This window comes from Rousettus aegyptiacus, unplaced genomic scaffold, assembly GCF_014176215.1.
Source record: "Rousettus aegyptiacus isolate mRouAeg1 unplaced genomic scaffold, mRouAeg1.p scaffold_m13_p_5, whole genome shotgun sequence".
In the NCBI taxonomy this organism is placed as follows: domain Eukaryota; kingdom Metazoa; phylum Chordata; class Mammalia; order Chiroptera; family Pteropodidae; genus Rousettus; species Rousettus aegyptiacus.
In genome coordinates, this window is record NW_023416308.1 from 25,526,025 (window position 1) to 25,547,373 (window position 21,349).

The window sequence follows — 21,349 nt, forward strand, 5'->3', positions numbered from 1 at the left end:
ACTTCAGGGACCCCGACAGACTACTTCCGCTTACAGCTGCCCTCTTATGCTCCCTGGGCAGAGAGGGAGGCAGCTGCGCCACCCTTCCTCCTGATCTCGGGGCTCACAACGCTGACATCTCTCAGCTATCAGTACCATCCCCTCCTACCTTAGTCCCAGACGGGTTTTGAACCAATCCTGACAAAAACAAGAAGCATATTATTCTTAGGGGAAGGGTATGGAATTATCCCCGCTTTTCCTCTCAAGCACCTTCCAAGTGACCTTAGACATTGTTCTAAGAACTTATCACAGAATGTCTTAGTGACTCCTTTAACCTGCAAAATTGGTGTTTTTTCCATTTTATAGGTGGAAATGCTGAGTTCAGGCAGTTCTCCAAGTTGCTTAGGCTGAGTCGTGGACGTCAAGCCATGTCTATCTGGTTCCATAACTCACACTCTTTCCACCACGCTGGGCACTCCCAGGCTGGCCAAGCTGCTGTCGCCCCAAGCGTCTGCATCTTTGGCCCTGTGTCTCATTTGGCCTTTCAATTCCCCACTGGAACCGGAGCTCATCCTGAATCTCTTTCAATATAACCGAAGCCCTGAGACACCTAATTCTTGGCAGTCCCTTCCCCGGGGTCCTGTCCCTGGCCCCTGTGGCCCCCAAAGCCCAGAGCACCCCTGCATCCATTGGCTGACCCCAGAGTCACGCTGCTCTCCTTTCTGTTTTCCTGCTGCTCTGTCCCACCGACAAGAATGCAATTTCTCGAAATGACACTGACCCCAAAGCAGGCCGACTTGCCGCACCCTTGTGGATGCTGGCCAGTAGAATGCTGCTTTCAGGGCCCATCCCGTGACTGCCCAGCCCAGCCTCTCCCTTCTCATTCCAGATCCCAACGCCCTGGGGGCTGAGTCTGCAGGAGTCGTGTCAGGGCATTTTCTGACTCAGCCACCAGGCTCCCAGCCACTTTTCTCCTTCTCCTCTTTCCTCAAACAGTCTTGTGGGGGTGCCAGCCCTGCCTGGAGATCTGGGTCCATTACAACTTCCGGGTCTACTTTGTCCAGAGTGGAGATCAAGCATGCAAGGAAATAGCCAGGGACAAATGTGACATTTGGGAAGGTGGTCTGGAAAAGCCTCTTGGACAGGGTGTGGGTGCAGGAAACTTGGTAGAGAGCATACGTCTAGACCTGGCTTCCTGGGCTTGAAGGGAAGCAAGACCTGGGGGTGGAGAGGGGCCAGCTGACACCCTCACCTCCTGGAGCTGCCTGTTTACATTTTGTCTACTCACACTGCCTTTTCCAGACTGCTGGCCAAGCTCCCTCACATACTGTTTTTGTCAACACCCTCTCTGTTGCCTGGTGCCCCAACGGAGGGACACTGCTGTCCGCCATGGCTCTGCCATAGCCCCGGAAGAAAGGACAAGAAACAGTAAGGGCCTGGGGCAGATCAGAGTTCTGAGAGACCTCATGGGCCTCTAGCTGTCAGGCCTCTCCCTTCCTGGCACATTCCTTGCCTTTCCTTTACTTCTCTCACCTGACTTTGAGCTCTCCTCCCCTCCTCTGCCATTCTCTACCTGGGTCTTCTTCAAAAGTCTAGTGAGCAAAGGCTCTGAGAGGTGGAGACTGCACTCCAAGACACAGGGAAAGTCACATTCCTCTAACCCGTGTCTCCCAGAACCCAAGCTCATCCTTCCCATTGGCCCGTCAGCAGGTAGGCAGCATAGGTCATTCCAAATAGCTGGAGCCTGACTGAGCCCTTTCTCCACTAAATGCCTACCTCCTGTGTTCCCCTGCGATGTGGCTTTTCTGTCCATTCTGGGACCTGCTTAGTCAAGGACTGTCAAGGGGGACTGAGCAAAGGCTTGGGATGGGCAGAGCAGGGCACTGTCTCTGTGTGTGTCACCCAGGGATGCAGGGACAGCTGTTTTCTGGAAGAAGAAACAGAGAGGCCCAGAGACGGGCTGAGGAAAGACAAAGACAAAAAAACAGAGAAACACAAGCTGAGGGAGACAGACAGAGAGACAGAAAGTCACTGAGAGGCCCAAATTGACACCACATGGCCGCAATGCTGAACCCCAGAGCCCAGCAAACAAGGTTTCGTGCTGAGTCAGTTTCCATAGTGACAAACATGCAGGAAATATCCAAGATAACTAGAATAGTGGCAATAACATGTGTTTTGGATAAAAACCTCCTCCTCACCCCACCTCCTCTAATGTATGCATTGCATTACTTGGGATAAACTAGGCTTTTGCACAATCACCTTCCCAAGAGCCCTGGGGCGGGGGTTCTAAGGTCATTGGCAGAAAGGCACAGCGGCCCTAGGGAACCGGCTGGGCCTGGGCAGATTTCTGCTGAGGAAGAAAGGGTACATTTTGTGCCTCTCCCCTCACTTCCGCCTTCCTGAGTCTAGATTTGGGTTCCCATACTTTTTGTTCCATCACGCAAGGGCCCAAAAGAACCTGAATTCCTGTTCAAAGTCACATAGAAAGTCCGAGGGCAGAAGGAAGGTATTGGTGGTTCTTTACCAGCCCCAAAAACACCCCACCGGAGTTCAGATTCCGCGGCACAGCCAAAAGTAAAATGAGTGCACATATGGCAGCAGGGTTAGGAGCCGGCACCCTGACAATGCCGGCACCTTCGCCAGGTAACCCTGCCTTCGCTCCCAAAGCAAGGGCAAGACTGTCCAGGAGAAGAAGCAGAGAAGCGCAGGAGGAGCAGGGCTTCCTGAGAGAGAAGACAAGCTGTCACCTGGCAGGCACACAGGAAGGAGATCTGGGGAGTGGAAAGAGGTGCGGCAGAGTCACAAAAGGGAGAAGCGCCTCTCAGAAAGCCGAGCGCCAGCCCCCTCTGTTCCCAGGTGTGTGGGGGCTGAAACCTCACAAAAGGCCCAGCTAGAAGCCAGTCAGGTCAGTCCCTTCCCACCCAGTGATTGAGGAGCTCTGGTTCCCTGCATGTCTCCGGGTCACTGGCAGAAAGGATTCCATAGACAGAACCCAAGATTGCAAGTCAGGTCCACCGCCTACGGCTCATACAGTCTCGGGCAGGTCCCACCACTTCCCCGAGCCTTAGTTCTCGCCTCTGCTGGGTGGAGCTAACGATGACTTATCTCTGTTAGTAGGAGTAAATGTCACGAGGCACGTGGGAGCACTTGGCAAGGCGTAAGGCTCTGTGTCCAAGTTGTTGATTGCTGTCATGACTCAAGCAGAGAGGAGTGGACGGGCCAAGGGAGCAGGGAGAGGGTTGCAAGCAAAGGTTCGTGTGAGGAGACTCTGGTTTCTCTAATAACATTATATCCAGATTTTTCCGATCTAAACAAGCAGCTTCATTTGTGATTTCCCATCCTGGAAAGTTTCTGGGAAGTGATCTATGATAGAAATGGGTTTGGGAACAGTCTACCTGGCTACAGTGGACATTGCTTGGTTTAGAGCATTGCCTTTGGGAATGCTGGAACCAAGACATGACCTGGGGTAACCAAGGGGCCAGTTCTATCCTCTGACCATCTCCCCTGGGACTGTAATGCTAGCCCTGCCTACTTCGAGAGCACTGAGCCAGTCTAAGAAGCATCCCTTAAATGACCCTCTAGCCTCAAATGAGGCAGGTGGCACCATCTCCCTTGGGAATGTAGAGATCTCTCAAACTGAAACCAGATTTGCTTCCTCTTTGCTGTTGGGAAGAGTCAAATGCACCCCACTCACATCGCAAGTTCAAAGTCTTCCTTTGGTACCATGCTGCAAGGGATGTGGATGGAGGCGAGGCAGAGAAAGGTAGGGGAAAACAAGAGATAGGTTGGTTGACCCTTGAAGCCTAACTCAGTAACAGCCAAGTCTGAGGAGTGATTGGCTTAAGGAAGCAGGAATCTCATTTCTCAGATCTGGAACTGGGGCACAACCACTGGGGGGTGAGGGGGCTGGCAGCCCCTTACAGGTGGCGCACCAGCTGAGTGAGCAGAAAGAAAGGCAGACCAAGGCTGGGCCTGGGCCCTTGACCTAGTTGCGGTTCCCCAGTAGTACAGAGGAGGTCTGCCAGGTGGAACACCCCTTCCCCAGCCGACTGCCTTTTCTTTATGTGTTTTTACTCTCTCTCCCATGTTTTCCACACTGATTCCTTTTGGCCCTGGGTGATTTTTCCAGCTTTTCATGTGTTTCTTTGTGGCATCACAACAACAAGCAGGCTCGGTGGCAGAAGGCTGACTGTGTGAGTACACGTGTGTGTTGGGGGCAGAAGCGGGTGGTGGGGCGATGGCATAAGGAGAAGGAGAAGGAGTTAGTAGCCCCGAGACTGGCAGTCCTGACCGCTTCTCCAAACACTATCAGGAACGTCCGAGAGCTAATGGGAGCCAGAGAAGCCTGGAGGGGACCAAGTGCCACCTACCCTCTTTTTTCATAATTCCTCCAGGTTCTTGAGAGTAAGAGGGGCAAGCTATTGATTGTGGAAGAGTCATAACCTGAAAAGGAAGAACCTGGTCTCCCTTCCCTCCCCTATAGGCCCAGCTGGCATCCCCGCCCAAGCCCCTGGGGGTGTGGGCAGAACAGCAGGGCACAGAGCCAGCCTGGTAGATTTGAGGCATGGTGTTCCGTGGCCCCGAGGTAGGGCTGAGTACAGGCAGCCTCTCTTCTCTGCTCGCCAAGGAACCTTCTCCCAGGGGATTAACAGGGCCTTCCTGCCACCCCCTCTGGCTGCTGCAGGAGCCAGAACACCACCCCTGGCTGCCAGCCAGCCTGTGTCTGGGAATCCAGTGCTCCCTCAGAGACTTGTAGACACACTGCTGGGACCTTAGGGCAGGGGAGGGAGTCAGAGGCTTCTGAGGAGTCCCCAGGGCTGGGAAGTACTGGGCCTGATTCAGCCAGCTCCAACTTCTGGGGAGGTACGCCTTCCTGGCCCATGGCTAGGAGTGGAAAGGGAGTCAGCAGGGCCTCTGGTGGCTTGTCTCCTCCCTCTCTCACGCTCTCTCTTTTTGTCCTGAAGACAGGGACTATGTAACCAATACATGACTTGGAAGACAGAGGATGGGTCCTGTAGGCAGTGGACTTCAGCTTTGCACAGATGTGCTTCCTGTTGCAAGGGCCAAACCTAAGCTAAGTGCTAGGAATGCTTCTGGGCAGGGAAGGGAGTGGGGCTGAAATTAGAGGAGCAGGGTCTGTGCTGACTCGTCCAGTGGGATGGGAAGGAGCTGGTATATGTCTCCAAGTCTTCTTGAAAGAAACAACTGCAAGGGAACTCTCAAGTCACCTTATTCTAGAGATGAAGAACCAGGCGAGCCCCAGCGAGGTTAAGTAACTTGCCTAAGACCATGCAGTTACTAACTGGTGAAGCCCAAATTCAAATCCCATTGTTCTTTCATTAGATCACTGTCCCTCCTTTTTCTCCTCCACTTTCTCTCAGGGCCATGCAGCCAGGAGACCCCCAGCATGAAGGGAAGATAGCCAGCTACACTGGTGGGGAACGAGCAATTTTTACCCCACTTGGAAAGGGGCTTAGAGAATGAGCAGGTGGTGAAGAGGCAAACCAGAGCCTGTGTTCCTGAGGGGGGCTCTCTAGAACCAGCAGTACCCATAGAATGGGGCCATTCGAAGGGGCCCCCAAGACCAGCGCTAATTCTACGTAGCCTGCACTTGTCTTTCCCCTTGTCCCTCCCTGCACTCTGCTAAGTAAACAAACACAGCACTCAGGCAGCTCTCTACTGGCAAACACCCCCGACTTAGCAACCGCTCCTAGAATAAATAAACACTCACACACTGCATGCTTATACACACTCGCTGACATACACTCACTGGTGCTCCCAGCCGTCCATGGAGGCCCTACTGGGCCCCAGCCTCAAATGTGCTGGCTACAGTCAACATTGTGACTGAGACTGCCACCTACTGCCAGGGTGTGGGGACAATCTGGGACTTCAGAAGCAGGTAGACCCAGACCCCAAGCCTGACGCTTGCTCCTGCAGTCCACAAGCCCGCCCACGTGGGAGGGTCTCTTATAAGAACCCGGAGGTTAGCCCTGAGAGATAACTGGAACATCTGCGAAATAAGGGGACCTTCAGGATGGTCCAGTAACTAGTTCAGCAAATGGAAGCCCTGGGATGAGAAGGTGACTTGCCCAAGATCTTGAGAATGGGCTACGTAGATGCAGAACCTGAACTCATGACAGGAATTGCTTCAATTTCCCCATCAAAGGCTCTTCCCTTGCCAACCATTGGATTATGTTCACTAGTTGTGGCCCTTGGTGGTAGAGATAGTTAAAGGTGTCAAGCACCTTCCAGATGGCAGAATCTCAAGAAATGACAATTAGAAATTCAAGTCTCCTGCCTAGTCCTGGAATGACATTCTCAGTGGCCTGGGTGACATGTGCTGCCACATGGCCTTGCTCTTCCCTTGGAGCCTCCCAGAAGCTGCCTTACCTCCTTCTTGGGAAGGGTGGCTTCCTGTGACATCCAGCTCACAACTAACTGCCAGGTACCTCCTCATCAGTAAGCCAGGCGGGAATTCAGTTACCTAGAGCCTGTGTTCCCACTGGGGAATGCTAAAGGCAAAATCATCCTGGCCTAAAGGGACTGACTGAAGGTTAACCCCAGGAAGTTGAGTTCAACACATAAGAAAATCAAGACAACTAGGAGTGAAGGGGTGGTGGTGTTTCACCCTGCTTTGAAACACAGAGTGCGGCGGGAGACACCTGGGGACACCCACGTGGACCAGAGCGGGCCCGGCACGGGCAGCATGGCAGAAGCTCGTCAGTACTGGCATCCGGCACATCCGGTTTCTGGCCTTGGCTTTTCTCTTATTAGCTTTGGACACTGGACAACTTACCTAACTAACTTCTTCTATCCCTATCTTTTGAGGTTGCTGTAAAGATCAATTAAATGCTGTACATTAAGTCTCTCTCACTAGCCCTGGATGGATGACTATGTCAGGATTTTAAGTTTGAGCTTTGCTCCCCTTTGTTGAAAGAAGAAAAAAAAAAAGCCACATTAACCAAGCTGAAACAAGATGACATGTGTGAAAATGTATATAATATAAGTGACCTTCAGAACTGGGGCATTATCATTTAAAAATCATTTAAAATAGCTTCACTGTCCCAGTCATAATATATTCCTAAAGTTCAAGTCTTATTCACCAAGGACAGCATGTTGTTAATATAATCATTACATCAAGTACAAATGATCATTAACATAGCAATACCAGCTGAACACAGGATATTAGTCCTATTAGTCAAGAGCATTACCGGTACTTGCATTGAGACTTTGGCATAATGAGAAACAGAGATCAAGAAGCACAGAAAGTGGGTTTTGGGCTCCAGGGTTAGGTGTGAGCTCTCCAACTGTGGGTGCGGGGATGAGGACCACCAGAAGTAGACCCACCTGTCCTCTCAGTCTCAGCATATTCCCGACCAGCACTTGCAGGTCTTTCTAACAGTTCCCTCACTTCTCTGTCTTCTCCTTCCCTCTTGTCCCTGAATCACTGTCAGCATGAGCAGGCGACAAGGTCTCAACTCAGGGCAAGGAGACTCAGAATAAGGCAAGGAGGGCGTTGTGTTGGGGCCAGGCTAACAATGCTGGGTGTACATGAGAAGCAGCCACATTGTGACTGGGGGTGCAGACTAAGGTGCACCACAGGACCGAAGACCCAAGACAGACCTACTGGCCAGACAAGTCTGAGGAACCAAGCCTTGCTGAGTATTGTTGGCTCTAAGTCTGCATGGTCAGGAAGCAGACTCTTAGTCAGGAGACCAGGAAACCAGATGTCAGATCTGGAAGAGTCTGGTCAGGACTGTGGGATTTTGATATAGGAGAAAAGACTGGCTAACCAGAAATGTCAAAATCCTGTTCACCAGTTGCAGCCATGAAGGTCTGAGTTAAAGCATAGAGGCCCATGCAAGCACTGGGCAGACCAGGAAATGACAGACAGTGCATAAGGCATCTCCTGAAGGTAACCCAGCATCCTTACACTGAATGTTTACCAGTGTGAACAGCTGCAAACAGCAAGCATCCTATGCTCGTGCTTAAGTAAGATCACGGTTCACACTTCCTTAGTGCCACTTGCACTTGAGAGAGTTACCTGAAATTTCTAAGTCTCACTTTTCTCATCTTTAAAACGGGATGACGCCCACTTCATAGGGTAATTGTAATTGTGTGAGCTAAATGATATAATGGAGAATAAAGTGCATAGCACTTTGCCGGCCTTATTGCTCAATAAAAGCTAGGCATGATTACTAGTCAAACATTTATTGAGTGCCTATTATATGCTATGCTTTGTACTTCGTATAGGAGATACAAAGATGCAAAGATATGGGCACTGCTCTCAAGTAGTTTAGATTTAAAGAGGTGGGCAGAAGCTCCTACTTCAAATTAGTAGTTACGGTGCATAAGATCACTATTCTAATGGAGGCAGATATTGAGTGCAGTGGAGGGAGGTAAGGAAAAGAGCACGCAGACCCACCTTGAGAAATCGTGGAAGGCTTTCAGAAGGAGACATTGCACGAGCTCCACTTGGAAAGACAAATAGGCATTTTCCTGCCAGACAAGCCAAGAAATGGCAGCATAGACAGAGGAAGAAGCAAGGGCAAAGATTCAGAGCCATAAGAAAATCTGCCATGTCCTGGGAGTTAGAACAATGGATTTCTGTATTGCTGTAGCATAAAGAGGATGAATGGGAAGGAGAAATGAGGCTGGACTGACAGACAGGAATCAGATCATACAGGATTTTTCATGCTATGCTGAAGAATTTAGATTATATCCTGAGAGTGATGAGAGGCTACTGAAGAATTTTAAGTAAGGTAGTGATGGACGAGATTTGTTTTATAAAAATATTGCTCTTGCTGCTATGTATAGTATAGATTGAGCATGGTCAAGACTGGCTGAAAGAACACCAGTTAGGAGAGTGTAACAATAGCCATCAAGAAGTAAGAGCCCGGACTAAGGTTGTAGAAATGAGGCTAGAGAGGAGGGATGGACGCTTAAGAGGTCAAGTTGGCAGGACCTGTTGACTGATTGAATGTTAGGGATGAGGCAGAGGTCTTGGAAAAATGTGAACAGTGCCCTCTGAGATGGGGGTTTTCAGAAAGATGAAAAGATTCAAGGATAGAGAGCTCTGTCGATGAGCCCTGCTTTATCTCAGAGAACTTGAGGTGGAATGCAGAAGACAGGCCTTGGCTGGAAGTGTAGATTTGGGTAATGGGCAAGAGGATGTAGCTTAGCTAGGAGGAGTAAGGAATGTGTAGAGTGAAACAAGAAGGCGCAGATAGCCATGGATAAGTGTGGAAAATCCCAGCCAACATTTATGGGTTTGGTCATGGGGAGAGGAAGCACTGAAGAGACTGCACATAATCTTCCAACGCAGTAGAAAGAGATTCAGGAAAGAGCAGGTCACACAAACCAAAGGAGCAAAGACTGAAAGAAAGGGCAATGGTATCAAATGTTGCTGACAAGTCAAATAAGAAGTAGACTTTAAAACTCCTACCGGTGGTGACTTTTCAGTGTTGATAGTGGATTTCAGTGTTGATAGTGGATGCCAGACCAAAATAAATAGGGGAATAACTGTGAAAGGAAGAGAATAAATACTAGTTACTCTTCTGAAGAGCTTGACTGAGAGGGAAGATGTCTGGAGTAATAGCCAGAGAGGTCCTTTGGATGAAAGGAAGCTTTAATTTTCACATTTTAATGTAAGAAAGACTTGAATACACACACACACACACATATATGTATATTATGTATGTATGTATGTATGTATGTATGTATGTATGTATGTATGTATGTATTAAGCAGAGGTGGAATTTGAAGATTCAGGAAAAAAGAGGGGAAAGTGAAACAAGGTCCCAGAGGACACAAGAAGAAACGAATCCCAATCTCATGTTCCCTCTGCCGGAAACACTCTCCCTTACCTCAGGTTGGGCTCCCCAGGAAACAGACTCTGAGATTTTTACATCTCAGAGTTACTGGAGCGATCTTGGGAACAACACATGCTGAGTGAGGGAGCAAAGGAAGCAGACCTGGCAGAGAGAGGTGGAAGGATGATGCGGCTGGAACAACAGAGAGCTCTGAAGCTGGGCTGGCCCCTTCAGCCTGAATTGAGGAAGAAGGTTGCTGAGGAGGAAGGTTGCTGAGGCAGATAGGTGTGTAGAGAGAAAATTCTTTTCTGAAGGACTCTCTTCTCTCTACGAAACAAAAAATGGTTGAGAAAGAGGGTTTGGAGTCTTGAGAAGAGTGAGTAAGGTCTGGAATGGTCTTGGGAACTCACCCGATGGGATTGCTCGGTCCTCTTGGGAAGGCAACAGAGGTCATATACCACAAATCTGTGGTGACACCATGTTCCAGTCTGGGTGATTTTCTTCAGTAGGGCTCAGCATCCCAGAAGTAGAAGCAGAAGGGAGTTGTGGGTTATATTAATTAAGACATGTTTCGGATTTGGGCATGCTCCCTGCCATGCTGCCCATCCTGCAGGTCCTGCCTCCACTCGGAGTTCCCTTCCATCTCTCAGGGTAACTATTTTGTCTTGGCCCACTCACCAATCCAAAAGTTAAAAACATGAAATGTAAAGACATATATATCTCAAACTATTTCCAGAATCAAACTTTAGCATAATTTAGAGATCAGTGAGTCAGATACATGTGGATTACATTTTCCTCTAATTGTATACTTGGTTAGAAAATCTTAGGCTGGCACTGGGGAATGATGGGTCCCATTTGGGATACCCAAGTCATGATCAATTGGTAAAATGTATGTCTGTGTCCTAGTCCTTGATCATTGGACAAGGTCTGAACCCCTCTGCTCAAGACCGCATTAATACTCATGACTGCAGACCATTGGGGCAAATTTCTAGGAGGCCAGATTTGGCACCGTGGTAATATCTCAAGCTAGACTTCTCACAGGGCCAGCCTGGGGTACAACTGGCCCAACATGGCTACCGTCTGCCACCTTCCCCTATCCTTTCTGTTTAAGCGAAGGCAGTCTTCAAGCCACACAGCAAAATGCCAAAATGATTTCAAGGACAGTGAACTCAAGGTAAATTTGGATTACTTTTTTAATGTTAAGAAGCCCAAAAGAGAGGATCCCCAGGTTAAGTGGTGGGTGGTTTTCTGGAATGAATGAATTTGAGGTGAATATGGAGAAGAGGAGACCAACATTTTGTCAGGGACGAAATAGTCAAGGAGACCCAAGGCCTCAGTCTGGCTCTGTGATCTTAAGGAAGTCACTAAATTTCCTATTCCCTTGGGGTTTCAGTGCCGTCCCCTGAAAAAAAGTAAAGACTTGGATGAGATGATAACTAAGGGCCTTTTCAAATCTGACTTATCTAGATCTAAATCCTTTGTGCCTCAATTTAAACTCATCCTTTTCTGCCTCTTCCCTATTTATCTTTCTTCTTCCCAAGGGGCATGAGGGCATTTGGTGAGCTAAACAATGCTGGCCTCTCTTCCTGTTCCTTGGTCAAATTTCTTTAGTTCTCTAAGCTGTAATCCATTTATTCATTAATTCAGCAAAAATTCATTGACACCAATTTCTCTCAAGTGCTCTAGCTAGAGCTAGGTAATTAGACACATGGCAACCTCCTGGGGAAGAAAAGAAGAAGCCTACCTGTGGCCCCAGGTTAGGTTAGGTTAGGTTAGGTTAAGTTAGGTTAGGTTAGGGCTGGCCCAGCCAGACCCCAAACTTCCTCTTAATCAGCCGTGTAAAGAACTCTCTTTTTTCCAACCCTTACTTCCCCCGCTATAACCTCAGATAAAAGGAAGGAATGACCCCTATCTTGACTCCATAGCAAGGATGGAAAGGGGAAAAAGATAGGCAGGGGCGATGAGGCTTCGTGTCAGGTGGCAGTAGCTGGCAGCTCTCCACTCCTTGATGTCAAGGTCACATTCTCTCAAAGGAATGATGGTGGGAGAGGAGCCAGAAAGAGATTCTTAAGATTGAATACTGGGGCTTTCAGGATGAACAGAGTGCCACAACAGCTGTCCTACAGATGGGGATGGGGAAGACCATTTGAACCTTGAGTTTGTATTTCTAGAAAAACTCTCCTCTCTCCCTCTTTTTCTCTGCTTACTCCTTTGCTGTATTATGGGATTCTTGTGAGGTTTAGAAAAATAAACAGTATTTAACCATAACTGTCTGAAAGTGCTGAATTACCAAGAAAGACATAACAGATTAGCAGTGCAAATTAAGCCTGGGTGGGACACGGCCAGCCCACTGGGGAGCTGAAATTACCCACAAAAGTGGTGGCTTCCCAGCTCTCCATCCTCCTCCAGGATGAGCTGCCTTCGCACACCGCAGCTTCTCTGATGGCTCCAAAGGCTGCATCAAATGGTCTACAGAGATGAAGTTTGGGAATTGGGGGCCATAGCTACCTTAAAATAAAACACTTTCATAGGCTCGAAAAGATCTGATTAACGCTAATTAGTCCATTATTACCTTTCAGGTAGATTGGCCCCTAACTTATCCTGGTCGGAGGTAAAACTCTAACCTTCTTTACCTTCCCTGTGGGAAGGTAAAGTTTTTGTTTGTTTGCTTGCTTGTTTGTTTTTGGTGGTGGTGGGGCACTAATAATTCAAAACTCATAGTGTATTAGAGGTGTAAGAAGTCTTATAATGCTGGTACAATCCTTCATTTTACAAATGAATGAACTGAGGCTCGCAGAGAGGAAGCAATTTGCCTAAGACCTCTCAGCTGGTGAGTGACAAAATTGGGACTAGAACCCAGGTCTCCTTAACCCCAGTAAAGATGCATTTTCTGTAACAGCCACTGGCAAACTCCATCTAACTACCCAATTCCTCTTTTCTCAAGAAGCCTGTCCCTTCATTAGTTTCCCCCTGGGTCCTGTTCAATGAATTTGTGTACTTTGGGCCAGTCTGTAAATATAATTTCAGTCGTTTTGGTCCCCATAACTTAAGAACCCTTCTTGCTAACTAATCTTATTGTCAATGAAAGTCCCCAATATGGGGTGTGGAAAGAAGAGACATTTTATTCAGAAGAATAGTTTGCACCAGAGAAAATGGAGCCTCAGGTTTGGTCCTTATGGAGCAGTTCTGACTGGTCAGTGTAGATGCAAATGAAGATATAGTGGTACAGTTACCACTGGGCAGAGTAGGTCTTAACCCACTGGTCGAAGGACAATGCCAGGAACTCCCTTATAATAATTGATTCAGATGACAGGAGCACAGTGCAGAAGACTTGTCAGCTCAGTCTGTGGCTTTTCCCTGAAATGCAGCGTGAGTGAGAAGCCTCTGTCAGTAATGGCTGCTGGACTATGGTTATGAATTTGGGCCCAATTAACCATGAGGAATACTTAGCAGATACATTCCTTCCCAAGTCCACACTATTTTTCCCCCTAAGTCTTCAGTCTATATAGAGTGGGTTAGGAAGTAGAGGTTACTTCTCCCTTACATGGCTGATTAGGTCATCATCTATAAGGTGCTATTGTGGTACTACAGGTGAAGTCTCCCATTTACATCCCCCCCACCACGCACATACACATGCTCCAGGATACATGAGAAAGAGAGGTTTCTAGTTTACTAATAGATTTAGGGTCATATAATCTGGATTTGAATTAGATTTCTACAACTTACAAGCTATGATACCATGAGCAAATTAACTAATCTTCCTGAGCTCAGCCTCTTCTGAACCGAGGATAGAGAAATCCACCTTATAAGACTGTTACACAAATCCAATCAAATCAGTAAATTTCCTAGCCCTATGTCTAGCACACAGAGAACCTTGATATGCTACTCACCTTCCTTTCTCTTGAGTTCTGGTCTCTGGCCACATATGAGGCCCACTGAAGAGTTTCAATACTTATTTGTTGAGAGACTGTCTCACTGTTGATTCTCATCCAGGCATGAGAAGGGACTGACTTCCCAAGGAATGTATCTCCAAGGGATTCTCCCTTCTGAGTATGACTTTCCACCTCAAGTCTACCTAACTCAGATCTTGGCTCCCTTCCTGCTGGTCATGCTCCCTTTCTTTGAGTCCACCACAGCAAAATAATCTGCCCTGATCTAAGCTACATCTCTGTTTTGAAGAAGTAAAAATAAGGAGAAGGGGTGGGGGAGATGTATTTCCAAAAGGTAAAACTCTCCTCCTTGATGTTTCACGAAAGATGCACAGGCCTTAAGTCAGAAAGTTGGTGTTGGACACCCAACTCTTCACTTGTCTGTGTGACCCTAGCCCTGCCTGAGTTTCCTCAACTGTAAAAATGGAATACGAAAGCTGTCGATGTAAAGATGAAACTTCAAAACACATAGAAACGATCCTGACAAAGAGAAAAGTACTACATTGCTACTACTATTATTTCTTCCTCCTATTCTTCCAACACGTCTCAAGTAAGGATTGGTTTGGGCCAGATCTGGGGAAAGGCAGTTTTATCCTGGCTAAGCTGCAAGGGCCACCTCACCCTCTGCTATCAGACAGTGCAGCATCCTCCTCTCTCCACCTGAGCTGGGGGAGGCAAGAAGTGAAGGGTGGATCCAAGAATGGGGAGCCCAGAGCTGTCTCCTCAATCTGTCTTCGGGGGAGTGCTGTTGGCACGGAGCAACCTCTTCAAATGCCGAAGGTGAAATCCATCACCAATGCCCTGGGCTGAGATAAGATAGAGGAATGTAAATCAAGGCTCCCTGAGATAAGAAGGCAGCCTGGAGCCTCAAAAATGCAACTTTCCTGCCAGCGGCCCACTTCTGCAAAGTTGCAAAGAAAAGGACAGTGCTAGGCGGAGAAGGAATCCAGACCTTGGGCCCTTCTTGGAAAAGTAGGAGGACTCTCAATCTCGAGTTTCTCTTTTTTCTCTCCCTCTCACCACAGGCCCCAGCCTGAGAGGAGGAACAGGCATTTTATTAAGTCCTTCTAAGCAAAATCTGTGAGGCCGTCCACTGATCTTAGAGATTGAGGCAAAGGTTTTGGGGTCAGGCAGCCTGGATTTACACCCCGACTCTTAAAATTACTGTGTAATCTTGAACACAGTAATCTGGGAGCCACAGTTTCCAACACGGAGAGTACTCTTCCTCCTTTATAGAACTGCTTTAAAGACTGTGACCCTTTTTGTAGAGCATTTTGCAATGAGTCTGGCAAATAGAAAGTACTTAATTAATAGCAACTATAGTTATATATAAGATTGGTGGAGGTTGGGGACTCCAGCACCCCTCCAGTTTCTTGTTTACCTCATTCGTATAGGCATCATTTTATAATTCTCTGAACGATAATCCTCAAAAACAAATCTGGTCATGTCGGTCCCATTTGTCGAGCATTTCTGAAGCGTAGATCTTCTTGCCAAGTCCTTGTCATGAGCATGACCGTATATAAAAAACTACTCCTTCCTCTGCCCTCTCCTCCCAAATGTGTGTTTAAGAGCATGTCTGACTGGCTGAGCTGAGCTTAGAGTAATTACAAGATGGAATTTTGACCACACTCAGGTCACAAAAAAAAAGAAAATAATTAACAGATACCTAGAAGCCTAAGATAGGGTTCCAGGGGAGAAAGTGGCTGGGGGAGACGCAGGCAGGAGCCCCCTCAGACAGGATGGTCGTTTCTGCAACTGAATGAGGACCTTCACACCCTCAGAAGTCCTCCCAGCCTTATCTTCATCTTTCCCTCTTTCATTATCAATCAAGGCATAAATATTTGCTTTGTACCTGGGTTAAGACTATGGTGGGAGAAGTTCATATCTTGGCCCCAGATCTAAAGGCATCTACAATCTGATTAATGAGGGAACCAATAAACTTGGGATGTTTCAGGGAATTAGGGAACCTGGCATCATTACTGCAGAAGCCCCTAATAGAGTTGAGATGGGTTCATGGGTTGTGGGGAGAACTAAAGGGCCTGAAAGGTAGTCAGAAACATGTGGATAGATGGGCAAGTCAGGAAAGGGGAGCCTTTATGACTTCTTGAGCAAGGAGATATATGAGCTTGCCATGTGGATGGATCAAACTGACAGACAACGCAAGAAAGTCACAGTGTTGGACCTAAGGTCAAGTCTTGGCTCGGCCACTTACTAGCTGTGTGTGTGACACTGGGCAAGTTAGCTAACTTCCCTCTCTCGGGTGTCTCATTTGGAACGATGAAGCCTAACTTTCAGATTTGTCACGAAGCTGTAAGGTGATATACAGAAGGCCATTTCCTGCAGATGTATGGGTTTCCATGTCTGGAATGGGTGTGGGGTCAAGATAGGCGCTGCGGGCAGGGCGGCCGGATGGGAATGTTGGGGGCTGTTATGGCAAGGAAGGCGGGCACTGAAGAGGGTGGAGGCAGGTTGAGGGGGGAGGTGCTGGAATCATCTACCTCTCTATTGCTGTACTCCTGCTGCCCACCTGTGCTGGGGGCCATAGGAAGAGTCCTGCATCCTTAAACCCTCTCTTAGCCTGAAACCTACAGTAAGAGGCAGACAGCTGAGAAGATCAGGGAGTGACAGAACATGAGTGGATATACAAATAGACAAGATTAACTATTCCCATTGTATACACAAGAGGCTTTGCTAACACTCAGCCAATTAGAAAACTAATCTAAACAGCCACTGGCTTCCACATCTCTTCGGAGCTCTCTCAAACAGCTGTTCCGTCTGCACTTGCTGCCATTCCCAGCAAGTGCCCGGAGACTGCTCCTTGGTCCTGGTTCCCCACTTAGCCTCAAGGGCTCCTCAGGAGCAAAGGATTGCATCTCTCCTGTTCTCTGAACTCCCTCTAGAGTCCTGCCGTTGTCATGTGCACTGCTCCTTCCATGTGACCGCCTCTGAGAAGCCTTCCCCAGTGCCCCAGAGGGACCGTTATAGCACTTCTCATGGTATATTGCCATTTATCTGGGAGGCATATGATGAAGGAGGGGGAGAGCAAAGCTTTCGAAGTCTGATCAAAAACTCCTAGATCTCTCACAACTATGATCTCTTTGAGATTCTGTTTCCTTGCCTAAAAAGAAGATAAAAATACCTACTTAATAGTTATTAAAAGCAAAAGTGTATTTTAAAAACCTAGCATCACGCCTGAGGGTGGGAAACAATCTGATTCTGTATCAGGCAGACTCTAATAGGACTGTCCCTGACAGTTCCTAAGTCCTGGTATTCCCAGCCCAGTGTATCACCCTCCTCTTGAGTGTGGGTGATTTACTTCTAACCAATAGAATATGGCAAAAGCACTGAGGTGTCACTTCTAACATTAGGTTACATAAAATGGTGACTTCCAACTTGCTAGCTGACTCTCTGCTGCCTCTCAACTTGCACACTTTGAGGAGCAAGCCGCCATGGAGGAGAAGCCACGTGGCAAGGAACTGAGAGCAGCCTCTGGCTCACAGCCAGCTAGGAACCGAGGCCCTCAGTCCAACAGCCCTTGAGGGACTGAGTTCTGCCAACTACTGCTTGAGCTTGGAAAGAAATTTTCCCAATTGAGCTTCAGACGTGGCTCAGCCCTAGTCAAACCCTGCTTGCAGCCTGTGAGACCCTGAGCAGAGGGCCCAGCCAAGCTGTGCCCAGATTCCTGGCCCCCAGAAACTGTGAGATGATATGCATGTGTCGTTTTAATCCACTAAGTCTTACGATAATTCATTATCCAGAAATAGACAACTAATACAACTGCTTTGTCTTCTTAGCACAGCACTTGGCACAGAGCAGAAATCAAGTGTGGGTAGAATGGATGAATGGATAACTAATGGCAGCAGGTAAACCCATCAGGGTCTGAGAATGGCCTGGCTAGGCTGGACCAAAAAGAGGGCTCTTTCCCAGCCCCCACTGCCTATACCTTTTTCTCCTTTCTCTCCCTCTCTTAGAACCTCAGGTCCTCCCTTCTCCAGTCCTCCGGACCTTGCTCTGCTTCTGGTTCATGCATTTAGTCATTTTCTCTAAATTTTATTTTCTTCCTTAAGGAAAAAAAGAAAAAAAAGAAAGAAAGAAAGAAAGAAAAAACAGCTCTCTCTCAAATATCTGACCCTGGTGAATTGGAATAATTTCTGATGGAAAGCAGTCTTGTCCAGAAAGTCTCTTACCCACCCTGCTTAGGAATGTGGTTGCTGCAGATATTAAAACAGACCTGCAGGCATCTGCAAGGAGTGGGACCTTGTGCCAGGAATGACCTCAGCCTGCACAGCAGGGTTTTTACCTATGAAAGGCCGCTGCTCTGGGCTGGATCACAACAGGGACCTCCCTTCTCCAAACCCTTCCCTTCTAGGTACTCCATCCTGCACCCCTAGTTTAAAACCTGAGCCGGAACTTCCCTCCCAAGGCTGGTACCAAAAGTCCGGAGGGCAGTGCCATCAGGCCTTCTAGAGAGGATACTTCTAGAGAGGACAAAGCCACTTTGTCCAAGTGGCTCCAAGTGGCTTTGGCTGACGCACGTGGGCCTCATGACTGGCAGGCAGGCAGCTCCCTTTTCCTCACCTCTTCTCCTGACTCCACTCCTCCCCCTCTCCCTCCCCCACCCCCCCAAGACAGCTGAGAGGGATTCTGCTCAGGTTGAGAGTATCAGGTTTCACTCCCTCTGTGAGAGGTGCCCTCTCAGGGAAGGCCAGGACTCTGGGAGCACAAACGGAGGCTGGGAATCTTTGCCAGGAAGACTCCTCACTGGGCAGCCAAATTTCCACTTGGGCCTTAAATTTTGCCCCACCTGACTCAGCTTTGGTCACTGAATCTAAACATATCTAAGATGAAGTTAAAACTCTTGTCAATGATTAGTTTTCTCTCTCTACTGAGAAGCTCATAAAGCTAGGAGAATCCCCGCTATAACTACTCCAGCCTCCTGCCCCTTGAAACTCAGCCACCTACCCCTTGAAAATCGTACCCCTCAGAATCGTAATTACACCTGTTTGTCTAGCCCATTCCTGTGTGCAGAGTACTTTTCCATACGCTATTTCTCACAAGAATCCTACAGTATTTTTAGCTCCATTTAACAGATGAATACACCGTGGCTGAGAAAGGTTAGCTAATGTTTTCACAGTTACATAATGAGCAAGTGGTAGGACAGGAACCTAAACTAACGTCTGTGGACTCCTAGCCCCATCTCTCTCCACCGCCGCTCACTCCTTCAAATCTGCAAGGCCTATGTGCCTCTGATTTTGTATCGCAATTGTATGTTGATCACTTTGTGTTGAAATGTACACACTTTATTACCCAATTCCTGCCCCTTTCACCTTTCACCTTAGTTTTCACCCATGCCACCCTCTGGAGAGGGCTGGGTAGAATGGCTTCATCCAGAGTAGTGACTGACTGACCACTGGCCTTCAAGAGAAGGGATCCGGATCGTAAGTTCTGGCTCTGACACCAAGGAACAGTGTGACTTTGGGTAGTTTACCTCACTTTTCTAGGCATTATAATGTGAAAATGAGAAATTGGATAATATTTGAGGTCACATCTTGCTCTAAAACTATATGATTCTGATTCAGTTCCTGGTTGGGCTCCCTCTTTGGAAAACAACTTGGCCTGTTGCATGTTAATGTCACCTGGATCTTGGGCTGGGAGTGGGAACCACTTAGCAAGCTGCTCCAAAAATGAGAAGAGGACCCTGTGCCCCAGCAGGTCTCCTCGTTTCTGGCTCCTTCCACAACATGTCCTTGTGATCTCTTTTGGGTAAGAATATGAGCTCCTAAAGGTCTCTGTCCCTGATTTTCATTGACTGTTGATTATTGCCCAACCCCTATACCACGCCAGACGGGCTGGCACTTCCCTGATCTCACAGGATGTCTTTGAGCTGGGCTGAAGGCTGTTCATGATCCCTGTGCTCGGAGAGACCCAGGGGCCCTGCAGCTGCTCCCAGCTGTCCGACAGAACAATGCGAATTGTGTCAGGTCCCAGCCAAGCCTGCTTTAGTGGGTATTCGGGTTGCAGTATTAACTGGCAGCATCTCAGCTGCTTCCTGCTCTTTGGATATCAGCACAGACTCCTGAGCAAAGACAATCAGTCCAGCTCTACATCTGACCACAACCCCCAGAGGGTGGGAACAGGGCATGAAAGCATTTCACCATCATCTCAGATTGGGGAGTCAATCTTGCTAGGCTGGAAAAGACGCCACCACTTGCACAAACTGCTTGTACAACTTGCACTAATTTGAACCCTCCACTTCAGCAAGACATATTCTACACCCCGTCTCCTGAGCTCAGCTGTCTCTTGCACATTACCAAGTACGGCAAACGCTGTCACCCAAGTTCAAATATCACCCCACCTCCCATTTCCACAGCGATCCTAGTCCTTCTCTTGGCTTCTGATCTCTGCCACAAGACTTATCTTCTCCCCATAACTGCCATGAGTGATACCGCGAGACTCTACCTAGTCTATTCACTTTCTTTCTTTCCGGCATCCTAAGTACCGCGTGCTTACTTGGTAATTTTGCCAGTGCACTTACCTTCCCAGGTATTTCCCCTCGGTTTTGTTTTCATGCTTGTGTCAGTGTCTCTCCCAGCTACTCCTTAAAACGAAGCTCTTCCAGAGTGCAGAACCGGTCTGCTCCTTCCCACCAAACTCTTTTAGGTTCTTGCATTTCTGATTATTGACTCTCAGGAAGTTCCAACTGAGAGCTAACCATTCAAGCCCATTTCCTGTTTGGTTGGGGCTTGGAAAAGTGATAAGGTTTTGGCCAGCTGCCAACAGACTGGCTGGTCCCCAAGGCCAACTTGGGGACCTGAAGGGGAAAATGACTCCTATTACATAAATATTATTTCAGAATACACTAGAAACAATGGTCCTCGCTGCACCCGGGACCACTCTAACCCCCTTGCAGCAAGCATCCTGGCCTGTCAAGACTGCAATACTCCCAGTAAGATGTTTCTGGGAGGAATGTGATTACTCAGGGGCAGACAGATATACAGACACATGGAAGAGAAGTGCCTGAGCAGGGGACACACAGAGGATCAGCAAAGGCGAGACGTGAGCCAGGTGTTCCGTTCCACCCTCTGCTGCCTCCACAAACAGGATGATTTCTTAAAGGCTTTTCTCAAGTCTAATGAAGAAGAAGTTGGAGCCATGACTGAGGGGGCGGGGAGTTTTGCGGAGCTGAGTTTATAGGCACTTGCATTTTCTTAACGGCTCCCTCCTCACACATTCCTCTCCATTTTCCCTTTTTATTAATGTGGCATCTTTCCCAATCCACTTTATGGAACTGTGTGTGTTTTTACTTATGCCCTGATTGGGTTTGATCGCGTCTCTCCCTATGAAGAACCCTTCAGGTCTTTTCAAGGTCTCCCCCACACTCCTGTATTTCAGTCCCTCAACTGAACCCCAAGGTCTCCACTGTGTTGTTTGCAACACTGGGCACTTTTCTGCATTAGGGTCACACCTTACTTGGTTGGACTCTAAAGAATAAAACCCAGTCTGACTACTCACCCAAATCTAAAATGACTTCTGGCTCTTCCCCCCAATCAAACCTGCCCCAAGGGACTGGAAAGAATGATTTGCCACAACTGAAGACTTTTTGGAGGAACACGCCACAGCCCTGAAGGT

At 48.1% G+C, this 21,349-nt stretch overlaps 1 protein-coding gene across 7 annotated transcripts in view; it reads right to left on the reverse strand.

Moving 5' to 3' along the window:
* The window catches only part of CDON (cell adhesion associated, oncogene regulated), a 148,066-nt gene extending 127,671 nt beyond the window's left edge, over positions 1–20,395 (reverse strand). For 3 of the 7 annotated variants that reach the window (XR_004950795.1, XR_004950794.1, XM_036220443.1), the window contains exons 1-3: positions 20,256–20,394; positions 10,202–14,526; positions 9,425–9,501 (exon numbers count right to left, since the gene is read on the reverse strand). The gene's annotated coding sequence lies outside the window, so the exon portion shown is untranslated. Of the gene's footprint in view, positions 1–9,424; positions 9,502–10,201; positions 14,527–20,255 lie in introns of all 7 variants that reach the window. The other 4 variants (XM_036220438.1, XM_036220436.1, XM_036220437.1 and 1 more) reach the window with 3 other exon arrangements.
* Between the last annotated feature and the right edge of the window lie 954 nt (positions 20,396–21,349).